General features: G+C 41.9%; 1 protein-coding gene across 5 annotated transcripts in view; it reads left to right on the top strand.

The window, feature by feature from the left end:
- The first annotated feature begins 942 nt into the window (after positions 1 to 942).
- KBTBD11 (kelch repeat and BTB domain containing 11) overlaps positions 943 to 18,042 on the top strand; it is a 30,545-nt gene continuing 13,445 nt past the window's right edge. For 2 of the 5 annotated variants that reach the window (XM_042446835.1, XM_042446833.1), the window contains exon 1: positions 943 to 1,094. The gene's annotated coding sequence lies outside the window, so the exon portion shown is untranslated. Of the gene's footprint in view, positions 1,095 to 1,137; positions 1,365 to 18,042 lie in introns of those variants that run through there. The other 3 variants (XM_042446834.1, XM_042446837.1, XM_042446836.1) reach the window with 2 other exon arrangements.

Raw genomic sequence — 18,042 nt, forward strand, 5'->3', positions numbered from 1 at the left:
CACACACTCGGGTGGCACCCTCCCCTTACACACACACACACACACACACACTTTTTACCCACTCTGTCACCCAACTTCTCTCTCTCTCTCGGACACACAGACACATATACACACTTCCCCTCTCACACAATCACACTCTCTCACCCACCCTCTCACCCAACTTCTCTCTTACACACACTTTCTCACACAGACAGGCTCTGTCACGCACCTTCTCTCACACACACATACTCTCACACTCAAACACACTCTCACACACTCATACTCTCTCTCACACACACACATTTTCTCACACACACTGCCACCCAACTTCTCACACAGACGCTCACACTCACACACAGTCTCTCTCACAGGCTCATTCATTCTCTCTCTCCTTCACACACACACTTCCTCACACAGACGCACTCTGTCACCCAGTTTCTCACACCCAAACACACACTCACATGCTCACGCACTCAAAATACAAACACACCCTGACACACACACACACTCTCATTCTCTCTCTCTCTCACACACACACACACTTTCTCACACAGACACGCTCTCTCACCCAACTTCTCACACACATACATACGCTCAAACTCTCTCTCTCTCTCATACACACACACAATTCATAGGACAATGCTGGGTTTCTTCTCTTTCAGCTCCACAGACACTCACACACAGACACAGTTCCGCTACTGGGTCTCTTCTCTTTCCTACAGACACACACTCGCCTCCCTCCCTCTCTTTCTTACACAGAGAGAGAGAGAGAGAGAGAGAGAGAGAGAGAGCTTGCAAGAGGAGAGAGGCTGCTGCCTGCCCACCTGAGGCTGCTCTGAGGACGAGGACTAACCAAAGGGGGACCCAGCTTTAAGCAGCCCCCTCCCCAGCCAAGCAGGGCCCGCCTCCCTGCCTGCCTCCTTTCCTGCCTGCCTCCTTGCCTGGCTCGGTGGCTGCTGGAGCCAGACGCAGCAGCAGCAGCAGCAGCATCATCCCTGGTGGCTGGTCCCCCTGCGACACATCCCAGCCAAGTGGCCGAGGCAGAGGCACTATCCTCCTCCCCCTGCTACTGCTGCTGCTGCTGCTGCCCATCTCCTGAAGAAGACCCAGGTGAGGTAGGTGGCTCTCCCCAGCCCTGGCCCTGGCTGCTCTCCTGGCCCAGGCCCCACTCTCTCTCTCTCTCTCTCTCGCTCTCTAGGCTGCCTGCCTTGCCTTTTGCCTCGGCTGATCGCAGGGCCCTGGAAGGAGCAGGGAGGGAAGGCAAGGGAAGGCGAGGCAGGCTGGGCTGCTGCTGCTGCTGCTGCTGCTTCCCAAAAGGAGAGAGGAAGGGGCAGCAGGGGTGGACTGCCCTTTAGAGAAGAAGAAGTCCAGCCATGGCAGCTATGGTAAAATAACCAGGAGGAGGAGGAGGAGGAATGTTAAATGACAACAGCATAATAATAATAATAATAATAATAATAATAATAATAATAATATAAATTAATAGTGTAATATAATGTGATATAACATGATAATATAAAACTATAATAATAATAATAAATAGTTAATAATGTAATATAATGTGACATAATATAACAATGTAATACTATAATAATAATAATCATTAGTTAAATTAATAATGTAATATAATATGATATAATATAACAATGTAATACTATAATAATAATCATTAGTTAAATTAATATTGTAATATAATGTGATATAATATAACAATGTAATACTATAATAATAATCATTAGTTAAATTAATAATGTAATATAATGTGATATAATATAACAATGTAATACTATGATAATAACAAATTAATTAATAATGTAATATAATGTGATATAATATGGTAATATAATACTATAATAATAATAAATACTTAAATTAATAATGTAATACAATGTGATATAATATGATAATATAATACTATGATATAATTGATAATAATAATGTTAAATCAATAATGGCAATATAATAATAGTTAAATTAATAATATAATAAGATAATGTGATATATATAATACTATGCTATACTATAATTAATAATAATAATGTTAAATCAATAACGAAAACATAATAATAGTTAAAATAATAATTTAATAATATAATGCGATATAATATAATATAATATAATATAAAACATAATAAATAATTATGTTAAAATAATAATGACAGTATAATAATAATAATAGTTAAATTAACAATAATATTATAATATGATATAATATAATTCTTGAATTCTTGAAAATGTTTTGCAGACAAAACATTTATATCTACTTTATGATAATATAATAATATAATTAATAACAGCATTAAATTAATAACCGTAAGATAATAATAATATTTAAATTAATAACATAATATAATGTGATACAATATTATAATATAGTAATATAATATAATAGTAATAAAATAAAATAAATAAAATAATATTGACAGTATAATAATAATAGTTAAATTAGCAATAATATTACAATATGATATAATATAATGATATAATATAATCATATCATTATTAATAATAGTGTTAAATTAATAACAATAACAATAATAGTTAAATTAATAATATAATACAATGCTATATAATAATATAATATAATATAACTGGAATATAATACAGTAATAGTTATTAAATTAACAACAACTACAATGGTTATGTTAAATTGATAATAACAGCAATAATAACAACAATGAAAATAATGGTTATGTTAAATTAATAGTCATAATCATAGTTATGTTTAATTATTTATTTCTGATGATGATGATGATAATAATAATAATAATAATAATAATAATGCACTTTCTGGAAGCATTATGAAAAGGTGGGTGAAAGGTACCAGGCTGAACACGGTTGGACATTTTAAAGCAATAGAAAGCCCCTTTAAAAAGCAGTTGGGGAGCTTTGCTGCAGACAAGAGGCAGGAATAGACTGGATTTGTATCCTGCCCTTTTAATAACAAGAACAGCAATAATGTGTGTTGTGTAATTATATTATATTATGTGCCTTCAAGTCATTTCCAACTTATGGCAACCCTAAGGCAACCCTATCATGGGGTTTTCTTGGGAAGATTTGTTCAAAGGGGTTTTTCCATTGCATTCCCCTGAGGCTGAGAGTGTGTGACTTCAGCAAGGTCACCCAGTGGGCCTCATGGCCAAGCCAGGAATCAAACCCTGGTCTCCAGAGTCCCAGTCCAACACTCAAATCACTATGCCACTCTGGCCCTCTACAACAATAATTGTTATGTTAAAATAATAATAATAATAATAATAATAATAATAATGTAAGTATGATAGGTTCGCCTTACAGTTGTCATAAATAAGAAACAACTTGAAGGCACACAAAAACAACAATTCCTAAAGCCCAATTCAACCTTCTATTCTTCTGTTTGCCATTTTCTCCTCTGCCCAAAAGCATGAGAGTGATTGATGTTGCCATAAAGTCCCAAACGACTTGAAGGCACACATCAGCAACTGAGTATCTTGCTTCCAGCATTATGCAAAGGCGCGTTGAAGATCTCGCTGGCTTGTCCAGTATTTCATGTGGTAATTGATTCTCTCTAATGCAACAGTTAACAAAGCGCCCATCCCGCTCTATGAAGGCATGGTACCCAGGGAGCAGAGGGGACTGAGAGAGAGAAAGTGCACCAGCCAGCCAGCCAGGAAAACAAGCAGGATGTGTTTGCTAATGGAGATTTGGAACTATGTCAGTTCTAATCATGCTTCCTCTCTTTCACCCCCCTGATCTTCCCATAGTCCCGATTAATCCACTTCACTGCCCCCAGCCTGTACAGTAAGACCTCACTGGCACTGAGCATGCTCTCCTCCATGCGCAGACATATTTTCTGGTTCTCTCGCTAAGCTGAAAAACAGACACAGTACGGTAATGTTATTCTTGCAAGGTTTGTGGCGGGGTTATCATTTTAATGTCAGTTTCTCTCTATTTGGCTTGCTGGAATGCTGAGCAGTTTTGCAGCATTTCCTCTCTTCTCTCCTCACTCCCCCAGCTAGTGTGCTGACTTTAAAAATGTCTAACATAAGATTTCAAAGTATTTTCTTAGAAACTGGTACAGCCTTCCCAAAACACCAAACTCTCAGCGTTACACAACGATCATAGCCTTGCGTCATGGTGGCTGTCAGTTCTTAGGAAATGCATGCCAAGACGGGGATGAGGGCACTTGGTTTTCATGCCCGCTGTGTAAAAATGTATGCAATAAAGCTCCACTTTAATGCCATAGGATATTGTTTAACAGTGCTTTATTTGCAATGTTAATATTGAATTGAAGATGACTTCAGTTATTTGGATATTATTATTATTATTATTATTATTATTATTATTATTATTATTATTATTATTATTAATTATATGGATACTTGTAAGAGAGGAAGTTGATATATTCTAGTCTCCTTTACTCTTACTCAGCTGTCTATACTTTAAAGCCAAAGCAAAACAAAAGCATATTTTACATCTCAGATATGTACAGAATATTATCTTGCTGCTCCTTTTGTGCTGAACATCCCAGGTTGCACCTAAATTGGGCAAGGGATCATAAGGCCCTCTGGTATAGTCAGACAGCAACTCCCATGATCTCTAATTATTGGCTATCCTGACTAGGAGTGATGGGAGTTGCAATGCAACATCATCTGGAGAACTAAACATCCCCCATTCCTAACCAACATGCCTGCATTCTCCCCTCAAAACATACCTCTTCATTGATGTAGTTAGATGTAGTTAATTCCTCAGAAGAAGTTCACAATAGATGTAATTTTATTTTCACACTGTCTTCCCTTGTTATTTTTGCTTCTGTTCACTAGTATCCCCTCTCTGTTGAAACTTAGATTGTAAAGTTGGCAGGGCAGGGATCTGTTAAGTATTGTGCACAATGTTGTTGCCAGATGGCATGATGCGACCAGTAACTTAGGGGCTGTGCGTGCCATAAAAGCTGGCCTGGGGGTGGAGTCGGGGCATGGCAGCCACATGATGCATGCCCTGACTCCGCCCCCAGGCTGGCATGATGCCATGCACTGCTCTACATGGCATACAGTGTTACAGCGCTCCTGTGACGCTACATCCACATGATGCAGTGCCAGAGGAGTGTCTTAAAGCCGCACCACCACAGCTATTGCGGTCTTTCCAAGACACAAAAAGTTGAGAATTGACACACCTGTACACTTTAATGCCATAATCCAGCCACCCTTCTTCAGCTGGCTCGGAGTTGTGACAACCTCACAGTATGGTCCCGATCTGGCCTTTCAAGGGCACAAAAAGGAGCCACAAAAAGAGGCTCCTTTTTGCACCCTTGAAAGGGCACCATAGCCATGGCAGCGTGGCCACATGGCTCTCCTTCAGGGCTGCGTCATCTAGACACAGCACCAGAGGCACGCCATGACACTGTGTGCCATCTGGAGCGGTGCGGTGTCAGGGCAACCTGGAGGGCAGAGTCAGGCATGCATCATCAGAACGTTATGCCCCGACTCTGCCCCCAAGCTGGCCTTTCAAGCCGGTCTGTACAGGGCCTCTGTCTCTGAAACCTGATGACAGTAATCAGTAATACTTTCTTGAGATTAATATAAATCCTAGTGATTCATTTGGATGTTTAACAACAATAATAAATCTGCTGCCTGCCCATTATGATTTTGTAACAAGCTGCCAGCCTCTTTCCAATGGCATATTGATTGATATTTTACAAACAAATGGAAACTGCAGCACATAACTGTCTGAATTGACTCTTTGTATCTATCTGCATAACACACTTAATCCAGTTATTTCTATATCTAGGGAATTTTGGGATAGATTACTTGGTGTTTTTTTCAAAACAAAACTCTTGCCAAATTGCCATTCCTGGATTCTCTGTGGAAAGACATGATCAAGTGGCACTCCACTTAAGACCTCTTTCCAGTTTGAAGCACAGCTACTGGTTACAATTATTTGAGAATACAGTGCGCCCTTACTTTCCGGACTCTCCTGCGTAAAGCAAATTCCACCTATGCTCAAACCCCATTTAAATGAATGGGGCTCATGCATGCAGTGGTGTTGCGGCATGGGCACACACCCCATTGTTTACTATGGGATGCACCGCCCCTTCTTGCCGCATGGCTTTCAGCATATGCATATGTGGATGGCACGGGCGCACTGTAGTTGTCCAGTTGATTATGGATCCATCTGATGGTGCTTAGATCTATTCCACATTTAGTCAGTTTGCTATTCAAAATAAACTGGGGGACCTTATCAAATGCTTTGCTGAAATCCAGATAAATGACATCCACAGCATTCCCACATCTACTAATCTAGTGACCTGATCAAAAAAAGACATAAGGTTAGATTGGCAGGATTTGTTCTTGAGAAACCCATGCTGGCTCCAACTAATTACTGCATTGTCATCAAAATACTTGCAGACAGAGTTGTATATAATCTGTTCTAGTATTCTGCCCCCCCCACCCCGATTTTGATGTCAGACTGCCTGGATCTTCTTATTTGTATTTTTTGAAGAGAGGAACAATTTTTACCCTTCTCCACTCCTTAGGCACCCCATCCATTCACTAAGATTTCTAAAAAAAATTGATGGCAGGTGGTTTTGCAAGTATGACAGCAAGTTCTTTCAATACGTTGGGATGCAGTTTATCTGGCTCTGCAGACTTGAACTTATTTAGGTTAACTAGCAGCCTCAACAGATTGGCATCAAAGGCTGGCATCGGGGCAGAGTGGGGGCATGGCGTCCACACAATGCACACCCTGACTCCAACCCCATGTTGGTGTCACGCTGCATGCCCCACCACATGGCAGATGGCATCATGGCATTCCTCTGGTGCTGCATCCAGATGATGCAGCACCAAAGGAGCGCTGAAAAGCTGTGGCGCTGGCGACTATGGTACCCTTTCTGTGGCACAAAAAGGAGCTGTTTTTGTGGCTCCTTTTTCGGTCATGGAAAGGCCAGATCGGACCCATGATGTGTAGTTGCCATGGCCCAGATCTGGTACTGAAAGCAGTTGCCTGTTCAGCCCCTAGGTGCCAAAACACACTGCAGAAGTAATCCAGTTTGAGACCATTTTAACTCCCCTGGCTCAATTCTGTGGAATTCTGGGAACTGTAGTTTTGTGAGACATTTGGCCTTCTCTGTCCAGGAGCTCTGGTGCCATAACAAACTTCATTCCCCAAGATTCCCTAGCACTGAGCCAAGGCACTCAAAGCAGTATTTCTACAGTGAGTTTTGGACTTAAGTGATTCCTGACAGGAGTTCCTTTCACACTACACAATTACAGCACTATGACTCCACTTTAACTGCCATAGTGACATCCTATGGAATCTTCGGATTTGCAGTTTAGGGAGGGGAATTTAGAGTTCTCAGTCAGAGAGCTAAAACACCTCAGCAAACTACAAACCACGGGATGCCATATGATGTTGCCATAACAGTTAAAGTGAAATCGTACTGCTGTAATTGACCCTAACTCATTGTCAATCTTGATTTGCAACCTGGATTCTTTACCAAGGAATACTAATAGGATTTTCTGCCTTTTCTGCTACAATCACTTACCGGTAGTTGCACCTTGCACCTTGATTTAAGTGGATTCTGCCTCACACAGCAACAAAACTGGCCCTGGGCCTGGCCCTTTGAAGGTGGTTACCCATGAGTAACATCTATACTGCTTGTGAACTTATTTCTATAAAGAGTAACAGAAATTTGACTGGGTCATGGAAATCCAGATTCAAGACTGCCTCCCCTTCCTAACAAAAATAGTATACATCTAAGCTTAAGACCAGACTGTGAATCAACTCCAAGCCACTGCTATTGAATTGCTGTTCTTCATGGAAACAATCATCCACCACCACCAAAAAGCAAAATTATACAATGTTTGGAATTAATCTAGGTTTATTTCAGTAAGCGAGTCTGGTTTAGATTGTAAGCCTGAGGGCAGGGAACCGTCTTACTAAAAAGATTGCATGTGCAGTGCTGTGTAAATTTACAGCGCTTCATAAATAAAGGATAATAATAATAATAATAATAATGGTGTAACCAGAGATCAAAAGCACATTGAAGTCTCCTGATCATGCTCAGTGAATTTAACCAATGTTCTAATGCAGCTTTCTCCAACCTATGCCCCTCCAGATGTCAGACAGCATCTGCCATGGTTGTCTCATTTCGAGCCAGCAGTGGTTGATGGGATGATGGGAGCTGTGGTCCAAAACATCTGGAGGAGACCAAGTTGGCAAAAGCTGTTCTAATCCACCCTGTTGCAAAAATAAAATAAAATAAATAAATAAAAGTGAGCTTGTACTGGTAGAAGCCTAAAGTGAGTTCAGGTGGTTATGGATTTTAATTTTACTAGCCTGGTTACCTGGAGAGAGTAGCAACGTGCACCAATCCTTAAGCCATATTAGCACAGAAAAACAGTCCTCTGAGGCTCAGTGGTACTCATTTTTAGTCCAGCATGCAGGGCACTGGAGCTTACTGAACACAGGACTTACTTTTAGAGTATATTATAAAAAGATTTTGGAAAAGTTACTTTTTTGAACTGTTAACATCCAGAATTTCCCAGTCAACATATCCATGATGCCTGGAAGGACTTCTTGGAGTGATAGTCAAAACAAGTGACTTTTCTAGGTTCCCAGAGTAGAAAAAATCAGGCTCATGTTCACTTTTCCTTTACTACTGCATCAGAAATGGATCCTGCAGCTAATGTGCTGATTGTAGCTAGTGAGCTCTGCAGCAATGCAGCTGAAAAGGTTCCATGCCCTTCAGTAGGACAGAAGACTTGATATTCTTATTCTTCTCTCCTTCTTGACTGAAGGGCAGATCGCCTCTTAGGTAAGTAAAGAAAGAAGATTTGGAACCACTTTGTGATGTGTACTGAATTGGAGGTATGTGTAGTCCTTCTGATGTCAGATGTCAAGTTGTTTTTTAAAATGGATCTTTATAGCGAAAACCAAGAGCCAGTGTGGCATAGCAGTTTGAGTGTTGGACTGTGACTCTAGTGACAGGGGTTCAAATCCCCATTCAGTGAAGGAAGCACACTGGGTAACATTGGGCAGGTCACACTTTCTCAGCCTCAAAGGAAGGCAAAGACAAAAACCCTCTGAACAAGTCTTGCCAGGTAAACCTCCTTAATAGGTTTGCCTTAGGATTGCCATTAGTTGGAAATGACTTCAAGGCATACAACAACAAACAATTCCTAAAGCCAAATTCAGCCTTCTGTTCTTCTATTTACCAATTTCTCTTCTGCACAAAAGAATGAGAATGATTATTATTGAATCAGGAGGAGTCTCCTTAAAGTCAACAAGGCTGTTCTGAGCATGTAACTTGACAACTGAAGCCCCAGGCTATTGACTTGGAAGTGGAATGCAGACTCATCAGATCTGCCTGGGACCTAGGATGAGCCTAAGGGACAACTTGAAGAGGGCCAAGTGCCCATCTGCTAAACCTGTGACACTTTTTGCCCACTGCCAAGATGACTTTCCTAGTCCCACAATCCCCCACACACTTTGTTGTGGAACTATACAATCACAGTCAACCCAAGCTGTTCTTTGATAGTATTTAATGTAAAGTGCTGATAGTGCTGCAAGCCACTTTGTTCCCCATGACCCCTTTCATTGGAGGCAAAGGCTCAGGAAGCAGTCTGAGGAGTGTCCATGCTGAGCAGCCTCACAGCAGTGATGTCACCTCCTTGGTCTTTTATGAGTCAGCTCTGTACTTTATCACACAATGGCCTCTGTTTGCTCTGTGGATGAACAGTCAACCAGTCTGAGCTTGACCTCCATGAAGGTAGTTTGCTGAGGGAGCCACTGGAATAGGTATGTCTGTGTGGCCAAAGGATGGAGAACCTTCTTCATCTCAGAGGGTGCCCTGATTGTTTTAAATTTAGATCTCAAATGTATGATTACTCTTTATATTCATTTCTGCTTGCATTGACTGTGATGCAGCACAAGGGACAGATGCAAACCAGTTTAACCTTTGGCATGAATGATTCAAAGCTCTGTCAAAGAGAGGTCATTTTATATGGTACCTATAGATAAGAATGTGGGACAGGACCAGTCCTACCATTAGGCAGAGTAATGTCTAGCAGATTCAGGTAGCAGATTTTGAGAGCCATGAATCGGCAGCAAATTGTTAATTGTTAGTTAGCTATTAATCTGCTCTTGCTTTTTTACAGCCAAGGATGGGGAAGTGGACCTTTTACAGCCAAGGATGGGGAAGTGGGATTTTTTGCCTCATGCCAAAATAACACGGGCAGCTTTGGACAGTGTGCACCTTGATTTGAGTGAGTGCAGAATGCCATTTGTTGCTCTGCTTCAAGCAGCAGAATATCTGGAGCTGGCTGCAACGTGTGAACAGATGCTTGATCATCAGTTTTATATAAATGAACTAACAAAAGTTCAAAATTTCAAGATGATAATCCAGCATCTGATATATAGTAGATAGGTTAAGGTAGGACTCAGAGATCTGTAGCCACTAAATCTCCAGTTTGTGTGTGTGTGCATGTGCCTTCAAGTCACCTGCCAATTTCAAAGGGTTTTTCTTAGGCAAGCAATACTCAGGGGTGGTTTGGCCAGTTTTTTCCTCTGAAAATAAAGTGTACAGCTCCTTGTATTAATCAGCAATCTCCCATCTAAGTACTAACCAGGGATGACCCTGCCTAGCTCCCAAGTTCAGACAGGATCTGGTGCATTTAGGGTGTTTAGGTATTCAGAATGAAATTAATTTGGGGAAATGCCTATATAATCTTGTCTGATAGACATTTTCCTGTTTTCCAGCCGTTCTTTGTTCTCCAAAGTCTTTACTTATGACTCTAAGCACAGAAGTGCTTTCTGCTTTTCAGTGTATTTTCCCCACTTTCATTTTCAGTGCATTGCTTTGATTAGGAGGAGGGATTATGTGACTTCCCCCTACATGTTTGTTGAACTGCACTTCCTATCAAGACCTTGCAAACAGAAGAAGCAATGGCGAGGAAAGCTGGGAGCTACAGTTCAGCATTATGGGGGGTGGCTTAGAACAAAGTTCATCACCCTGGTGTTTTTAGCTATGTTGGATTTCAACTTCTACCTGGCTGGGGGTGATGGGTATTGTAGTCCAGCACATCTGGAGGGCATTAGGTTGGGAGAAGCCATATAGATCTTTCAGAATGCCATGGATAGTTTCCCTTCTCCCTGGCCTTTCTCTGTTAATCCTTGCTAATCCTTTATTATTTGTGTACGCTTTCTTCAGACCTACCTAGTTGAAGTTCAGCCAAGATTTTACCATGTGAAGTCACTTGCAGTTCATCCAATATCTTATGTCTGTTTCTTAAAGAGCTCACTGCTCTCTCCAAAATTTAAAAATAACAACCATTTAGATATTGTAAAGGAGAGAGCAGAAGAGAGGCATGAAGAAAAAAGCCTGCCTTTGAATCCTTTTCTAAGATCCTTGACATATTATTGAAGGCAGCTGATAAAAAACTGCTTATCTTCACTGGCAGTATAACTTGATTAAAAATTTGCCTACTCACATTGGCTTGGCTTTGTATCGCAAAAGGGTGTAGAGAGAAAAGTGTTATGTATTGTGAAATCCTACTGCCTCATAAAACAAAGACCCGTTGGCTGTTAAGAAATAAGTCAGTGGATGCTGAAGCATCCTCAGTGGGGGTTGGGTGGCTGGAAAATGCCTGTTTTCAAATGTCATATTTGTTATGGCTAGTGCATCAAGTTTAGTCAGAGGAAGGGGAAAATGTATGTTTGTTTTCCTCTTCTTTGCATCCCCAAACATTTAAGCACAATAGAAGCAAAGGTCTGGAAGGACATCCAGGCTAAGCAGCTTCAACTCTGGGCAATATGGCAGGATATGTTAAATCTAAAACAATCACTAAAATGTAATTCTTCTCACCTCCCTGCAACAAGAAAGTGGTAAGATTTTCTTCTCTCAACAGTTTGTTCGGTTTAGATTTCCACTCCCTCAACAAGACTTAGCTGTCTATTTTTAATAGTTGCACAACTTTAAAGTCCCCCCCTCCATCAGATCAACTGTTCTGGTGCTAAAGGAATAGTGTTGCAGGAGCCTAGCATTCAGTAGAGGTCAAGAAATGAATTGTTTTGTTTAGTTTTGTTTCTGTCTTTGTAATGTGGGGAAAGTGTCATGCCAGCTCATGATTAAAGTGCTGGCTATCTAATGTTTGCAGGCCTGGTGCCGCCTTTGACCAATACAGGGATAACCTCTGGCACACCTACCATAAACAGGGCTGGCCAAAGACAGCAGCAAATGATTCACACCTCTGACCCAACTCAAGGTGCAGAGTATAGAAAACTATGCCACATGCGGCAAAAAAAAAAAACAACCCAAAAATTCTTCTTTTTTCCTCTATGTGAGTACCCACTGGAAGACCATGGGAAAGTCACACTCTCTCAGTCTCAGAAAGTGGCAAGGGCAACCTCCCTCTGAAGAAACCTGCCAAGAAAGCCCCATGATAGGGTTTGTCTTAGGGTAGCCATAAGTCAGAAACAATTTGAAGTCATACAACAACAACCAACAAAGAAATGGATTGGTTAACAATCTGCTCTTAGAACATCAAAAATCTACTGAGTGAGGGGACCATATCTCCCTATCTAATGGTACGACTGGCCTTTATTAGAAGTGACACGGGCAGTAGAAATGGGTGGCAGTGGCAGGTGGAGGCTTCCATTTCACAGATGTGGTGAATCCATTCTGGATTTTATCTGAGACTTTAAAAGAAGTGTCTTAAGTCCAAAACATGCTTCAGAAATAGTTTCAGACCACTTAAACTACCCTGGGTCAGTGCTAGGGAATTCTGGGAACTGTAGTACTGTGAAACATTTAGCTTTCTCTGTCATAGCATTCTGGTGCCACAATAAACTATAATTCCTGGGATTTCCTAGCATTGAGCCAGGGCAGTTAAAGCAGTCTCAAACTGGATTATTTCTTCATTGTGTTTTAGACCTTAGGTGCTGAATCTATTTTGCTGGTAGGCTTTGAAATACTGGATAGATGATTGAAAGATTGGAATAAAAGAACAGATTCTCCATTACTCTGACAGTGGTAGACATTCACTGGTTGTCATGGGTGGCACATCCAAAGGCAGGAATAAGAGGCTCGATATACAATGAGATCAGGGATACCTGCATGTCCTGTTTTGCTAACCTGTGACACACTGGATAAATAGACTAAACTGTGTGTGTGTGGAAGTCAACTGCATATACAGTAGAATAACACAGTGTCACCCTTTGGGCCTAGCTCATGGCACATTTGCCCCACTTTGACTGCCACTTACCTTAGATCCAGGTATTTTCTGAAGACTGGAAGGCCTGCATGGTGATAATTTTAGAGAGCAGGAGTATCTCTCTGGAATTAGTTTAAGCAACAACATGATGTAGCAGTAGTTTTATTGAATGATTGCTTTTTCTCGGTAGAATCTATTGTCATTTACACAGGGTGGGACACCTGATTCTTACTAATTTCCTCTACCCACTGCAGCCTTGCTTCAGATATAATCCTAAAAGCTAAGAAGGACTCTCTGTACCAATACAGGAGTGCTGTGTTGTGTTGCAGTAGTCAGTCTGTGTGAGTGGAGATGCAGGTGTAGGGGAGCCATCTGTACAGATGAGTAGTCTCTGGTAGGAATGGAAGTGCTTTCTGATAAGGCAAAAGACACTATTGGCGACAACAGTATCTGTTTAAGCACATATTGTCTTAAACTTGGGCTAGAAAACTGGAGTCATCCAGAAGGAAACCTCATACAGTGGGCCCTTGGTATGTGCTGCGGTTTGGTTCCAGAATCCTTCATGGATACCAACATCTGTGAATGCTCAAGTTTCATTATAGATAATGGGATAGCAAAATGGTGTCCCTTACATAAAATAGCAAAATCAATTTTAGCCTTTTGGATTTTAAATATTTTCAAGCTGTGGATGTTTGAATCTGTGGATGCAGAATCTTTGGATATGGAGGGTTGACTATATACAATTTGGCTGCCTTGAAAGATGAGTCCCAGAGTGAGTTAAGTCTGTACTGCAACTAGTTCTGGCCCAAGATGTCTTCCCACTTATTCCACCTATGGAAAATAACAGTAGAGGACGAATCTTTTTGCAATAGTGGCAGTGAGGCTGCACTCATCTAAGGGGCAATGCTTGCAGACTGTGTGGCAATAGTGTCTCCATCTTCCAACATGTTATTGCCTTTCCATGCTCCTGCTGCCTGAGGTGCCTAATAGTAGGGCTGGCCCTGCCCATAGCATCCAAGGGAATGAAGATGTTGAGGCTTGGTTGAATTAAATTCCCACACAATGATTCTAATTAATACTAGTATTGTTTTTTGTGGGGTTTTCGGGCTATTATTATTATTATTATTAACCTTTATTTATGAAGCGCTGTAAATTTACACAGCGCTGTACATACAATCTTTTAGTTAGATGATTCCCTGCCCTCGGGCTTACAATCTAAAAAGACAAGACACAGAAGGAGAAGGAGGTGGTGGAGGGAAAGGGTAAGAGGTCCAGCAGTTCCTCTCTACCTCCAAGGCCTGGACCAAGGCAGATGGACTGGAGGGAGGGCGAGGCTTCATAATGGATGGTTAATCATTTTCCAGGGAAAATACATACTCTCAAGTAGGATAATGCATATACAGTACATAGCAATAAGGAAATGGTTCAATAAACAGGCACCACAAGAACATTTCAAATAGTAAGCGACAATTATGCAATGCCTGGGAAAGGCTCTCTGAACAGAGGGGTTTTCAACTCCGTTTTGAGCTCTTAAATAAAAGTGATGGCTCTTGCTCGTGGGGGGGAAAGAAGGTTCAGGAGTGAGGGGCAGCGAGTGAAAGGGGCAAATCCAGGATGGGGCAGAGGAAATCCTGGGCTGAGACAGCACGCAGACCTTGACTACCAGAACGGAGGGCCCGAGTGGAAGGGTGAGTAGAAAGAAGGTCTGATAAGTAGGGAGTGGCCAGTCCATGGAGGGCTTTAAACGTGGACAGCAGGAGCTTATACTGAATGCGGAAAGGAGGGGGAGCCAGTGAAGGGATGCCAACACAGGAGAAGATGTGGTCAGAGTGGTGGGTGGAAGTGCTAATGCGTGCAGCTGAATGTCTGAACAGAGATTAAAGGACGGAGGTGAGAAAGAGGAAGCCCAGCCAGGAGGACCATCATAATCAAGTGTGAGATCACTAGGGCATGGACCAGGATCTTGGCAGTAGAGGCAGAGAGATATGGTCAGATTTTGGCAATATTGTACAAAAAGAGTCTGCAAGCCTTGGCTGTGGTCTGGAATCTGAGGGATACACGACAGAGAAAGAGTCAAAGATAAAACCAAGACTGCGGGCTTCTGGACTGGTTGAATAGAAATGTTGTCCACAAGAGACAAAAAAGGAGTTGTATGAAGGGTGGGCTTAGGAGGAAAAGACAAGAAGCTCATCTTGGACATGTTTGAGCTTCAAACGCCGATGGCACATCCACTGCGAAGACAGCTGTGAGGCAGGAGGAAATAACTTGCTGTTCAAGCCTTGAGAAAGGTCAGGGGCGGAAAGATACAGCTGGGGTGTCAGCGCATACAGATGTAGGAAAAGCCAAAAGAGCTGAGATGAGTTTTCCTAAGGACAGTGTGTAGAGAGAAAACAGAAGGAACAGAGCCTGGGGAACTCCAACAGATAAGGGACAGAGATGAAGTCTGACCACCTGCAACCACTGCAAAAGATCTGCCAGACAAGTAAGATCTAAACCAGTCGAGAACAGAGTCTACAACCCAAGGTCAGAAGTATATCAACTAGAAGACAGTGATCAACGTTGTCAAACTGCAGACAGATCAGAGGATGAGAACAGAGTAAAGGCCATTAGCCTTGGCCTGTAAAGGTCATCGAGTCTTGGTGAGAGCTGTCTCTGTAGAATGCCTTGGGCGGAAGCCAGACTGAAAGGGATCGAGGATGGAATTGGCTTCAAGAAACTCAAGACAGGCGAATAGACAACCCGTTCCAAAACTAGAAAGAAAGGGAAGAAGAGAAATCGGACGATAGCTAGACAAGGAGGAGGGTCAAGAGAAGGTTTTTTCAGAATTGGGGAAAAGAGATGTTTGAAGTCCGAGGGGAAGGAGCTGTAGGAGAGAGAGAGATTGAAGATATGGAGAAGGAGGGCAGAAGGGAGGAGCTATAGAGATTAGAAGACGAGTAGGAATGGATCAAGAGAGCAGTTGCAGTTGGAAGAGTTCAGAAGTGTAGAGAGTTCATCCAAAGAGGCAGGAGGAAACAGACAATTTGTCAGGCGAGGTGATAGAAGATTAAGAGCAGAAGAAGAATTGGGGGGGACTATCTCAGAGCGAATAGTGGAGATCTTAGAGATGAAATAATAGCAAAGTCATGGAGAGAATGATGAAGAGACAGAAGGAGAGGGAGGTTTAAGCAAAGTGTTGAAGGTGGAGAACAAACGCTGCGGGCGCCTCTCATTGGCGGAGATCAATGATTTGTAAAATTCTGTTTAGCATAGAGAGGGCCCGTGAGAAGGAAGAAAGAACAAATTTGAAATGGATAAAATCAGCCACTCTTTGGATTTTTCTCCAAAGACGTTCAGCCGCTCAGAGCAGGACTGGAGAAACTTAATGTTGGGGGTAAGCAGGGCTGAGGTCTAGTCTTAGAGGAAGAGGTGCGTACAGAGACAGGGCAAATGGTCGAGAGTCGAGGGAAAGAGTGAGTTAAATAAAGACATTGCTGAATCAGCAGAATCCCCAGATTTAGGGAAGAGAGAGAAGAATCCAGGGTCAGACCAAGATGGTTAAGTCAACAGATTGAAGATCACAAAATGGCGTTGAACAGTATGACGAGGAGGTGGAGTATAAGTGAGAGCAAAGGAGATTAAATGATGGTCAGATAGTGGAAAGTCAAGTGCCAGGTAGTCAGAAATGGCACAGTTTGCAGCAAGAACCAGGTCAAGACAGTGACCAAGAGAATGAGTTGAAGATTGGAGTGTGGCTGGAGGCCAAAAGAAGCTAGCAGAGAGTTTAAAGCGAGATGTTGTAGGGTTATTGGAATCATCAATGTGGATATTGAAGTCACCTAGGATCAAAGTGGGGACTGAATCTGAAAGAAAGAATGTCAGCCATGATTCAAATTCTGAGAGGAACTGGGTGGCAGAGCCAGGAGTGGCCATGTTTTCTTCCTAACGTTTCGCCAGCATCTGTGGCTGGCATCTTCAGAAAATGCTTGCCTGGAAAAGAGTTGGTTATATATATACTGTGTCACCCTGGGAAGGAGGAGGGATTGCATGCAATTGTTTTATTCGAATGGTAGGCGTCAGGATGGAGGATATGCAAAGGAGAATTAATGTCTGCTTGATTAGTGCTCATTGTCTGCTGGGGGAGCCCCTGACCCATTTCTCATTTGCATTTGTTGAGTCTTCAGCTTGCTGTTTTTCAGGACTGGAAGCCAAATCTTGTTTACTCTTCAGGGTTCCTCTGTCCTGTTGAAATTGCCCAGGTGTTTGTGGATTTCAGTGGCTTCCCTGTGCATTCTGACATGGTAGTTGTTGGCATGATCCAGAATTTCAGTATTTTCAAACAACATTTTATGTCCAGGATGGTTATAACATGTCTGCTACTGCTGATTTTCCGGCTGACCCAGTCTGCAGTGTCTCTCATATGTCCTTGATTCTTGTTTGCATACTGCGTTTGGTGGTCCCTATGTAGACTTGTCTATGTAGATTTGTTATTTTACCATACATCAAAGGAGTCATAGACAGAATAGGAAAACTGGTGAGGAAACACAACCTTCAAATGGTTTACAAACCGACGAAAAAATCACACAAATGCTTCGCTCAGCCAAGGACAAGAGAGACCCTCTCACAGCCGCAGGAGTTTACCACATATCAAGCAGCTGCGGACAAGTCTACATAGGGACTGTAACGATTCCCCACCACCTCACAATTCTTTCCTTTCTTTAACCCAACACCCCTGTGAGTTTTAAAGGTCAGTAGCGTGGATGGATGTTAAATCACAGGCCAAGTGGATAGTTAAACCATAATACAGTAAAGGTTTATTTTAACACAGAATAGGCAAAGGTAACTTTGACATGAAGTTGTTACTTTGGCTTCTTTTATTACATATATCAGGTCTGGTTTT

The sequence above is a fragment of the Sceloporus undulatus genome, chromosome 1, assembly GCF_019175285.1.
Source record: "Sceloporus undulatus isolate JIND9_A2432 ecotype Alabama chromosome 1, SceUnd_v1.1, whole genome shotgun sequence".
NCBI lineage: Eukaryota > Metazoa > Chordata > Lepidosauria > Squamata > Phrynosomatidae > Sceloporus > Sceloporus undulatus.